At 44.0% G+C, this 12,192-nt stretch overlaps 1 protein-coding gene across 2 annotated transcripts in view; it reads left to right on the top strand.

The window, feature by feature from the left end:
* The first annotated feature begins 1,175 nt into the window (after positions 1-1,175).
* Positions 1,176-12,192, top strand: part of TLN1 (talin 1) — a 407,659-nt gene continuing 396,642 nt past the window's right edge. For both annotated transcript variants that reach the window (XM_030192770.1, XM_030192769.1), the window contains exon 1: positions 1,176-1,299. The gene's annotated coding sequence lies outside the window, so the exon portion shown is untranslated. The remainder of the gene's footprint in view (positions 1,300-12,192) is intronic.

The following is a 12,192-nucleotide window of genomic DNA, read 5'->3' as shown; positions in this document are numbered from 1 at the left end:
ATCAAACATGACTTCATGGGTCTGGGACAGACAGTGAAGCAGTTAGATACGTTGTAGCTTCATTGCATACCTACCCCCTAATACTAGTGTTTTATGAAAGAGTAAAGAAGCGATTCATGGCTACCTGTTTCACTCCTCATTTTATAGACCTCTATCATATCTCCCCTCAGCCGCTTTTTCTCCAAGCTGAAGAGCCCTAGCCGCTTTAGCCTTTCCTCATAGGGAAGTCGTCCCATCCCCTTTATCATTTTCGTCGCTCTTCTCTGTACTTTTTCTAATCCCACTATATCTTTTTTGAGATGCGGTGACCAGAATTGAACACAATTTTCGAGGTGCGGTCGCACCATGGACCAATTCAAAGGCATTATAACATGTTCATTTTTGTTTTCCATTCCTTTCCTAATAATACCTAACATTCTATTTGCTTTCTTGGCCTCATCAGCACACTGAGCAGAAGGTTTCAACGTATCATCAACAACAACACCTAGGTCCCTTTCTTGGTCTGTGACTCCTAACGTGGAACCTTGCATGACGTAGCTATAATTCGGGTTCCTCTTTCCCACAGGCATCACTTTGCACTTGCTCACATTAAACGTCATCTGCCATTTAGACGCCCAGTCTCGTAAGGTCCTCTTGTAATTTTTCACAATCCTCCCGCGATTTAACGACTTTGAATAACTTTGTATCATCAGCAAATTTAATTACCTCACTAGTTAATCCCATCTCTAGGTCATTTATAAATATGTTAAAAAGCAGCGGTCCCAGCACAGAGCCCTGGGGAACCCCACTAACTACCCTTCTCCATTGAGAATACTGACCATTTAACCCTACTCTCTGATTTCTATCTTTTAACCAGTTTTTAGTCCACAATAGAACACTACCTCCTATCCCATTACTCTCCAATTTTCTCTGGAGTCTTTCATGAGGTACTTTCTCAAACGCCTTCTGAAACTCCAGATACACGTCAAGTGGCTGACCTTTATCCACTGTCTTCCTTCCCTTTGGTGCCCTCTCCCCCACCCTTTTTCAGCGCTGACTATCTGAAGGGAAGGAGAAGAGGCTGTTGTAGCTCTTCGTCTTTCCCCATCGAGCTCTCTTTCTCTCTCCGCCTGTGACTGACGCGCCCTTGCCAGCCTTTCTGTGACGTAACTTCCTGTTTCCGGCAAGGCGGGAGGGACGCGTCGGATGCTGCTGCTGTTCGGAGGCTGAGGTGAGGGAACTGAGTAGCGCGAGAGGAGACGGACGGGGCAGCGGAGGAGGAAGTGAAGAAGCTACGGGACCGTTGCTGGGCCACCTCAGGTGAGAAGAGACCGTTGACCGACTGCATGTGGAGAAGGGGGGGGGGGGGTTCGGTTTATAGCCGGTGCCTCTTCTCCGCCTCCTCCTCGTTTCCGCTCACAAACCGTCGCCTCCGGCCATCGGGCGGGACCTGGGCGTCCCGGTTGCACGTGCGGCTTCCGCCTCTCTCTCGGGCCGTTTCAGCCACTTTCACTACTTAACTTTGGCAAAGTTGCCGTCACTCGACTCCCGGGTTCAGCCGACGTCTCAGCACAGACGGCTCTTAAGTAAAGGAGCAGCAAAATGTCCTGTCTGTGTCCAGGAAAGGGTTTGAGCCATTGAGCTTAGATATCAAAAGTTGGCTCCCTTGCTCTTAAGAGCAGAATTATAGGAAAAAAAAAGGCATGAAAGAAAGATTCATCATTACAGCAGAATAGGTTACTCACATTCAGCCATCAAAAACCGTAAATGAAAAACATTACACAGACCGATCTATCAGCACAGACCGCTCTTAAGAGCAGAATTATGGAAAAAAGAGCATCGGTTACTTTACTAATTAGACAGTCTCTGTGATAGACTCCTTCACCATCACATTACATATTGGAATCATAAAGAGACACAACACCTTCCTAATAGTGCTGATACTTACGAAATTCTAAACTAAGCTAGAATATTTTCCACAGTACAAATGGAGACAGCGAAAGAGGGGCTATAACTGCTCACATCACAGCTTATGACCCTCCAAAGTCACAAACAAAACTTCAACAGAACACAAATCATCAGCGGCTTAGCTTTTACTAGAAAATCAGGAGCGTTCTTAATTTCTGTTATGTTATTATCATGTCTTATCAGTTCAAACTGGGTTAGAAACACTAAGAGACCACATCCAAACTTTAGGAATTAAAATAACAATTCAAGTGCTAAAAAAACATCTATCTTTCTAATAGAACAATTATGGCTTGGTTTGCGGAAGGAAAAAAGTTTTCAGATTCTTCCTAAACAATGCATAATGTTGACATTGCAAGAATAAAAGAAAAGAATTCCATGTTGAAGCCATATCGTAATGAAGTAATGCAAAAAAATGCCTGATTGATCAAATTCACTGTCAGTCATGCACAAAGGAGCTGCATACAGCAGGATCTTAAGTTATTTGATTGGCAACCAATGTAACTTAATATTTCTTCAATAATATCATTTTAAAACCATAAATCAATCTGTGCCATATTTTGCATAGCTTGCGATCCATCTAATAATCGAGAACAACTGGCTAAAAGCCAAATTACAGTAATTGGATCTGGCCAGCGCAAGGTCCTCAGCAAACCTGTTTGCTTTTTGTAAGATGTACAGAAACAGCTTTGAATAGCGACAGAAACAGTTTATATTTTGTTCTGATGTGCCTAAAAGGCATAGCTACCGCAGGTTAGAGGCTTTTCCTCTTCTGATGCCACCATGCTGGACCAGCCTCCTTTCCAAGTCAGCAATAGTGACAGAAACCAAAAGGAAGATGCATAGGATCTTTTCCTTGCATGAGACATTGCTAGCTCTGTAAACTTCCTGCATCAAAGGGATGGAAGCAAGAGTTACCAGCTCATGTTCAGGACAATGGTGCCACCACTGCTGGTGCTGCTGGCCTTAGATGACAACAGGAGAAAAGTGGAAGAGCAGGAGACAGAAAAAGGGGGGACTGTGATGGGGGGGGGGGGAGAGAAAAAAGGGGGACTGTGCCATATGGAGAGAGAGAGAAAAAGAGGGTCTGTGCTGGGGGGGCTGAGAAGCAGGGCCTTGCTGGTGGGGGGGGGGGCAGATGGACAGAGAGAAAAGGGGGGGCATGCCGGAGAGGGGATAGAGGGATTGAGAGAAAGGGGGGGGCTGTGCCAGAGCGGACAGCGAGAGAAAAGTAGCAGGGGCTGTGCCGGGGGGGGGGGGATGGGAAGAGAGATAGAAAAGGGGGGCCATGCCGAGGAGGTTGCAGATGTGGGAGAAACGTGAGGACTGTTCCGGGGGGATAGAGAGAGAAAAGGAGCAGGGGCCGTGCGGGGAAGAGAGTGGAAAGGGGGCCGTGCTGAGGGGGGGGGATGGGAAGAGAGAGAAAAAGAGGGCCGTGCCGGGGAAGGGGGGAGAGTGAGATGGGGCTGTGCTGGATGGGAGCAAAGCCAGCTGAAACTAGGTCACAGTGTCCTGGCCTGCATAACAGCTGGCACTGCTAACGGGCTGTGTGTGTTCAGTCCAGTTTTATAATGAGTTGGAGTGTTGGACGTTCATCTAGATTGAGCAGTATATCATCATAGTGGTGGTTATATTCCAAATGTCATGATGTCACGATATTTCACATTTCCCCCTCCCCCATCACATGCCACAAACGTTTCAAACCGTTTCCCCTGGATTGTGATGTCATTTTTGGATGACTCCTAAGCCTCATGCACTTGTTGCAGAGATCAGTCATGCACTGGGATGCAGGATTGTGAGGGGCCAAATATCACTTTTGATGGAATGAACTAGGGGGGAGCTAACGGGAAAGAAATTCACAGTTTGTCTCTGTTGACCCCAAGCTGTACAGTGTGACAAAAGATTGTTAAGCTTGGCTGCATTAAATATAGTAGAAAGCAGGAAGTTCTGGTGAAATCCCACCTTGAGAACTTTTGTGGGAACATAAGAGTAGTCATACTGGGTCAGACCAATAGTCCCTAGCCCAGTATCCTGTTTCCAAACAGTGGCCAAGCCAGGTCACAAGTACCTGGCAGAAACCCAATTAGCAGCAACATTCCATGCTACCAAACAGGCAAGCAGTCGCTTCCCCACATCTGTTTCAATAGCAGACTATGGACTTTTCCTCCAGGAATTTGCCCAAACTTTTTAAAACCCAGATGTGCTAACCGCTGTTACCACATCCTCCGGCAAAGAGTTCTAGAGCTTAACTATTCGTTGACTGAAAAAATATTTATATTTATAATATTGGAATGGAGGAGTAGCCTAGTGGTTAATGCAGCAGACTTTGATCCTGGGGAACTGGGATCAATTCCCACTGCAGCTCCTTGTGACTCTGGGCAAGTCACTTAACCCTCCATTGCCCCAAGTACCTGTATATAATATGTAAACCGCTTTGAATGTAGGTGCAAAAAACACAGAAAGGCGGTATATCAAGTCCCATTTCTCTTTCCCCTATTTCCTCCGATTTGTTTTAAAAGTATTTCCATGTAACTTCCTTGAGTGTCCCCTAGTCTTTTTACTTTTGGAATGAGTAAAAAAAATCAATTCACTTCTACTCCACTCAAGATTTTGTAGACCTCAATCATATCTCCCCTCAAGCTGAAGAGGGAAAGGGAAATGGGACTTGATATACTGCCTTTCTGAGTTTTTTGCAACTACATTCAAAGCGGTTTACATATATTCAGGTACTTATTTTGTACCAGGGGCAATGGAGGGCTAAGTGACTTGCCCAGAGTCACAAGGAGCTGCAGTGGGACTTGAACTCAGTTCCCCAGGATCAAAGTCCACTGTTCTAACCACTAGGCTACTCCTCCAATCAGTCTTAACCTCTTTAGCCTTTCCTCATACGAGAGGAGTTCCATCCCTTTTATCATTTTGGTTATTCTTTTGGTAGAAAAGTTAATTGATTAGACAGAAGCAGCTCAAAGGGGAGAGCCACCAAAATTGTGCATGGCCTGCATTATAAACTTTACATGGAGAGCCTGAAGGAACTATGGATGCTTCCTATAGAAGACAGATATTTGAATGTTTCCATATCTCCCCTTTCCTTTCTAACCAGCTTAAATAAAGTACCAGAAAGTGGAATTAAAAGCTTAGAGTAAATGGTTTAATGGAAGGAAGCAGAAAAGGAATGTGAGAACTTTTCAGAGAGAAGTTTGTAGATACTTGGAAAGTTATTTAGAGCAAGTGATTGGACCAAAATACTGGCTGAATCCAAGCACACACGGGAGAAACACAAGGGGAGTAATTTTAAAACAGGATGGCACATAGGTGGGTAATATTGTACCTGTTTTACAAGATAAAATAATCTAAATGAAACAAATAGCTTTCCTAAAAATGCTGACATAAAATTACACCTGCTTTACAGTTAAGTGTAAGTTTGTACATGCTGGTAAAAATTAGTGTTTTCCATAAAATACATTCATAAATGCTGATGCTGCTCCCTTTCTCCACCCTTGGGAATGTCTCTCCACATGCTGCAGAAAAGCAAATGCTAGTACCTAGTTTTGTGGGCCATGTTTGAGCCTGTATATGCTCAAGTCACACAGAAAGTTATCCTCATAGGGACCTTATGATGTAGAGGAAGGACATAGATGAATTAAAACCTGTGACAGCACAGATCTCTTTCTGTGCTGAGGATTGGACTGTGGAGTTAGGTTGGTTATGAAGATTCTGATACCAAATGTAATTGACGTGCTAACTGGTGAGGCTAATGGGAAACACATTTTCATTAGTGCATATGTCTGACGATCTTTCATGCCAACTGGTCATAAGTGAAGTCAGTTGGAATCCTAAATGGGATCACTACTACTACTATTTAGCATTTCTATAGCACTACAAGGCATACGCAGCGCTGCACAAACATAGAAGAAAGACAGTCCCTGCTCAAAGAGCTTACAATCTAATAGACAAAAAATAAATAAAGTAAGCAAATCAAATCAATTAATGTGAACAGGAAGGAAGAGAGGAGGGTAGGTGGAGGCGAGTGGTTACAAGTGGTTACGAGTCAAAAGCAATGTTAAAGAGGTGGGCTTTCAGTCTAGATTTAAAGGTGGCCAAGGATGGGGCAAGACGTAGGGGCTCAGGAAGTTTATTCCAGGCGTAGGGTGCAGCGAGACAGAAGGCGCGAAGTCTGGAGTTGGCAGTAGTGGAGAAGGGAACAGATAAGAAGGATTTATCCATGGAGCGGAGTGCACGGGAATGGGTGTAGGGAAGGACGAGTGTGGAGAGATACTGGGGAGCAGCAGAGTGATTACATTTATAGGTTAGTAGAAGAAGTTTGAACAGGATGCGAAAACGGATAGGGAGCCAGTGAAGGGTCTTGAGGAGAGGGGTAGTATGAGTAAAGCGACCCTGGCGGAAGATGAGACGGGCAGCAGAGTTTTGAACCGACTGGAGAGGGGAGAGGTGACTAAGTGGGAGGCCAGCAAGAAGCAGATTGCAGTAGTCTAAACGAGAGGTGACAAGGGTGTGGATGAGGGTTTTGGTAGAGTGCTCGGAAAGAAAGGGGCGGATTTTACGGATGTTGTAAAGAAAGAAACGACAGGTCTTGGCGGTCTGCTGGATATGAGCAGAGAAGGAGAGGGAAGAGTCAAAGATGACCCCAAGGTTTCGAGCTGAGGAGACAGGGAGAATGAGAGCCATCAACAGAAATAGAAAACGGGGGGAGCGGGGAGGTGGGTTTGGGGGGGAAAATGAGAAGCTCGGTTTTGGTCATATTTAATTTCAGGTGGCGTTGAGACATCCAGACAGCGATGTCAGACAAGCACGCTGAAACTTTGGTTTGGATGCAAGGTGAGATATCAGGGGTAGAAAGGTAGATTTGGGAGTCATCAGCATAGAGATGGTAGGAAAAGCCATGGGATGAGATTAATGAACCAAGGGAAGAAATGTAGATAGAAAAGAGGAGGGGACCAAGAACAGAACCCTGAGGTACGCCGACAGGCAGAGGGATAGAAGTAGAAGAGGATCCACCAAAGTGAACACTAAAGGTGCGGAGGGAGAGGTAGGAAGAGAACCAGGAAAGGACAGAGCCCTGGAATCCAAGTGAGGACAGGGTATCGAGAAGTATGCTGTGATCGACAGTGTCTAAAGCAGCGGAAAGATCAAGAAGAATGAGGATGGAATATTGACCTCTGGATTTAGCCAGTAATAGGTCATTGAAGACTTTAGTAAGCGCAGTTTCAGTTGAGAGGAGAGGGCGAAAACCAGATTGTAGTGGGTCAAGAACAGCATGTGAGGAGAGAAAATCAAGGCAGCGGCGGTGAACAGCACGCTCAAGTAATTTGGAGAGAAAAGGAAGGAGGGAGATGGGTCGGTAATTAGAGGGACAAGTAGGGTCGAGTGAAGGCTTCTTAAGGAGAGGTGTGACCACAGCATGTTTAAAGGCAGCAGGGACAGTCGCAGTGGAAAGTGAGAGGTTGAGAATGTGACAGATAAAAGGTATAAGAGTAGGAGAGATGGCATTAAGAAGGTGGGTGGGAATGGGATCAGAGGAACAGGTGGTACATTTTGAGGAAGAAAGGAGAAGTGTAGTTTCCTGAATAGTAACTTCAGGAAAGGAGGAAAGGGAATGAGGGGAAGGAGAGAGAGGGGAACGGACTAGTGGAGGGAGAGCTGGTGAGGTAGAGAAAGCAAGGTTTATCTTTTGGGGTTTCCTCTCATGATCACATATTGGCATGTAGAGACTCTATTCTTTGTGAGCTTGCTAGGTGGTAGGGAAATGGGACTTGATATACCACCTTTCTGAGGGTTTTGCAACTACATTCAAAGCGGTTTACATATATTCAGGTACTTATTTTGTACCAGGGGCAATGGAGGGTTAAGTGACTTGCCCAGAGTCACAAGGAGCTGCAGTGCAGTTCCCCAGGATCAAAGTCCACTGCACTAACCACTAGGCTACTCCTCCACTCCAGGATTTGGAGAAGCAGCATGAACTGTAAGGTTAGGGCTGGGGTTACATTATTGTTTTCTTGTTGAAATGAGGTTGCATCTACTTAAAGTTTGGGAAGCACTACTTTGTATATTTTCTTTGTAATGATCCTTAGTGAATTGCAGGCAAAAAAAAAATATATATGCATAAATACATAAGTGTTGCCATACTGGAACAGACTGAAGGTCCATCAAGCCTGTTTCCAACAGTGGCCAATCCAGGTCACAAGTGGAAGAGTGGCCTAGTGGTTAGAGCACTGGTCTTGGCCAGTTCAAATCCCACTACTGCTCCTTATGATCTCTCCTCCTCCCCATTCTGTTTCTGTGGATAACACTCTCATGCTTCCTGTCTCATCAGCTGGTAACCTTGGGGCCATCTTCGACTCCTCCCTCTCCTTCTCTGCACATATTCAGCAGACTGCTAAAACCTGTCGTTTCTTTCTCTATAATATCAGCAAAATTCGCCCTTTCCTTTCTGAGCACACTACCAGAACCCTCATCCACACTCTTATCACCTCTCGCTTAGACTATTGCAACTTGTTTCTCACAGGTCTCCCACTTAGCCATCTCTCTCCTCTTCAATCTGTTCAAATTATTCTGCCAGTGTCGTTATGCTCATAATAGCCCTCTCTTCAAGTCACTTCACTGGCTTCCTATCCGTTTCCGCATACAGTTCAAACTCCTCTTATTGACCTATAAGTGCATTCACTCAGCAGCTCCTCAATACCTCTCCACTCTCATCTCTCCCTATATTGCTCCCCGGGAACTCTGTTCACTGGGTAAATCTCTCTTATCTGCACCCTTCTCCTCCACTGCTAACTCCAGACTCCGCTCCTTTTATCTTGCCACACCATATGCCTGGAATAGACTTCCTGAGCCGGTATGTCAAGCTCCATCTCTGGCCGTCTTCAAATCTAAGCTAAAAGCCCACCTTTTTGATGCTGCTTTTAACTCTTAACCCTTATTCACTTGTTCAGAACCCTTATTTTATCATCCTCACTTTAATATTCCCTTATCTCTTATTTGTCTTGTTTGTCCTAATTAGATTGTAAGCTCTGTCGAGCAAGGACTGTCTCTTCATGTTCAAGTGTACAGCGCTGCGTACGTCTAGTAGCGCTGTAGAAATGATAAGTAGTAAGTCACTTAACCCTCCATTGCCTCAGTTACAGATTGTGAGCCCTTCTGGGACAGAGAAATATCCAGAGTACCTGAATGTAACTCACCTTGAGCTACTACTGACAAAGGTGTGATCAAAATCTAAATAAATAAAATAATATGCCAAAACAGTACAGTACATTTTAAGCTGCTTGTCCCCCAAATAAGTCCATTTTAGTAATGTTTAATGGACTTTTCTTTTAGGAAGCTATCCAAACCTTTTTTAAACCCTGCTAAGCTAACTGCTTTTACCACATTCTGTGGCAACAAATTCCATAGTTTAATTACACGTTGAGTGAAGAAATATTTTCTCTGATTTGTTTTAAACTTACTACTTTGTAGCTTCACTGCGTGCCCCCTAGTATTTTTGGAATGAGTAGACAAGCGATTCATGTCTACCTGTTCCACTCCACTTATTTTATAGACCTCTATCATATCTCCCCTCAGCCATCTTTTCTCCAAGCTGAAGTGCCCTAGCTGCTTCAGCCTTTCCTCATAGGGAAGTCATCCCATCCCCTTTATCATTTTTGTTGCCCTTCTCTGCACCTTTTCTAATACCACTATATCTTTTTTGAGATGCAGTGACCAGAATTGCACACAGTATTCAAGGTGCAGTCGCACCATGGAGCAATACAAAGGCATTACAACATCCTCATTTTTGTTTTCCATTCCTTTCCTAATAATACCTAACATTCTATTTGCTTTCTTAGCTGCCGCAGCACACTGAGCAGAGAATTTCAAAGTATCGTCAACAGTGATTCCTAGATCCTTTTCCTAACACGGAACCTTGTATCACGTAGCTATAGTTCGGGTTCCTCTTTCCCATGTGCATCACTTTGCACTTGCTCACATTAAATCTTCTTGCAATTTAACAATTTTGAATAACTGTCAGGCTCTATTTCAAAAGAGAAAAACGTTCAAAAAGTGACATAAGTCTGCATTTGGACGGTTTTCTCACAAGAATGTCCAAATCAGCATTTGTGAAATCTGAGGAGTAGCCTAGTGATCCTGGGGAACTAGGTTCGATTCCTACTGCAGCTCCTTGTGACTCTGGGCAAGTCACTTAACACTCCATTGTCCCAGGTACAAATAAGTACCTGTATATAAATGTAAACTGCTTTGAATGTAGTTGGAAAAAACGCAGAAAGGCAGTATATAAGTCCCATTCCCTTTCTTTTTAGACGTTTTTCTCTGAAGTCCGTCAGAAGTATTTCCAAATCTCAAGGGGGCATTTCAGGGGCTTGTTCAGGGCGGGACTTGGGTGTTCCTAAGACAGATGTTTTTCAGCCATAATGGAAGAAAACAAAAACGTCTAGGACTAAAACTTAGAGGTTTTGAGTTACACCTGTTTTTATAACAAATAGCTATACTTTTCCACTATTCTACCTAATGCCATGTGAGGCTTTCTTTACAACCAATGCTTTTACCACACTCAGAACATGTAAGTATTCTCTTGTGCTTTGTGAGGTTTACCTTCTGACCAAAGCTTTTACCACACTCTATACATGCAAATAGTTTCTCTCTTGTGTAGATTCTGTGATGCAATTTGAGATTTACATTACAACCAAAGCTTTTACCATACTTAGAACATGTGAATGGTTTTATTCTGTTGTGGATTTTCTTGTGTAGTTTCTACGTTTTGCATTTGGACGTTTTTTTTGTTTGAAATTGGACCAAAAAAATAAAACATCCACATCACAAAATGTTTTTCCAAACAGCATTTTCAAAAGGAAAAGGTAGACTCTTTTTGTAGAAAATGACCTTCTTTCCTGTTTTGATTTTGGATGTTTTACAAAAACGTCCAAATTCAGACTTAGACGTCATATTCAAAAATGCCCCTTGTGCACTTGACTTGCCCAAGATCACAAGGAGCTGCTGTGGAACTAGAATCCATGTTTCCAGGATCAAAGCCTGCTGCACTAACCGTTAAGCCACTCGTCCTCTATTTTGGATATTTTTTGTTTGAAATTGGACCAAAAAATAAAACTTCCAAATCATAAAACGTTTTTCCAACCAGTATTTTCAAAAGGGAAAGATAGACTTTTTTTTTTGTTGAAAATGACCTATTTTTCTGTTCTGAATTTGGACATTTTTTGTGTGTTTGGCAAATTTAATTGAGGTAATTAAATTTGCCCCACTAGATCATTTATAAATATGTTAAAACATAGTAACATAGTAGATGACGGCAGAAAAAGACCTGCACGGTCCATCTAGTCTGCCCACGATAAACTCATATGTGTATACCTTACCTTGATTTGTACCTGTCTTTTTCAGGGCACAGACCGTATAAGTCTGTCCAGCAGTATTTCCCGCCTCCCAACCACCAGTCCTGCCTCCCATCACCGGCTCCGGCACAGACCCCGTATAAGTCTGCCCTCCCCCATCCTAGCCTCTCAACCACCAACCCCTCTTCCCCCCGCCACCCAATTTCAGCTAAGCTTCTGTAGATTCATTCCTTCTGCACAGGATTCCTTTATGCCTGTCCCACGCATGTTTGAATTCCGTTACCGTTTTCATCTCCACCACCTCCCGCGGGAGGGCATTCCAAGCGTTCACCACCCTCTCCATGAAGAAATACTTCCTGACATCTTTCCTGAGTCTGCCCCCCTTCAATCTCATTTCATGTCCTCTCGTTCTACCGCCTTCCCATCTCCGGAAAAGATTCGTTTGTGGATTAATACCTTTCAAATATTTGAACGTCTGTATCCTATCACCCCTGTTCCTCCTTTCCTCCAGAGTATACATGTTCAGGTCAGCAAGTCTCTCTTCATACGTCTTGGAACGCAAGTCCCATACCATCCTCGTAGCTTTTCTTTGCACCGCTTCCATTTTTTTAACATCCTTCGCAAGGTACGGCCTCCAAAACTGAACACAATACTCCAGGTGGGGCCTCACCAACGTCTTATACAGGGGCATTAAAACCTCCTTTTTTCTGCTGGTCACACCTCTCTCTATACAGCCTAGCAACCTTCTCGCTACGGCCACCGCCTTGTCGCACTGTTTCATCGCCTTCAGGTCCTCAGATACTATCACCCCAAGATCCCTCTCCCCGTCCGTGTCTATCAGGCTCTCCCCACCTAACACATACGCCTCCCTTGGATTTCTACTCCCTAAGTGCAT

This window comes from Microcaecilia unicolor, chromosome 2 (genome assembly GCF_901765095.1).
Source record: "Microcaecilia unicolor chromosome 2, aMicUni1.1, whole genome shotgun sequence".
Lineage (NCBI taxonomy): Eukaryota > Metazoa > Chordata > Amphibia > Gymnophiona > Siphonopidae > Microcaecilia > Microcaecilia unicolor.
The sequence above is the reverse complement of the archived record's forward strand: the minus strand, read 5'-3'. Positions and strand labels throughout refer to the sequence as shown.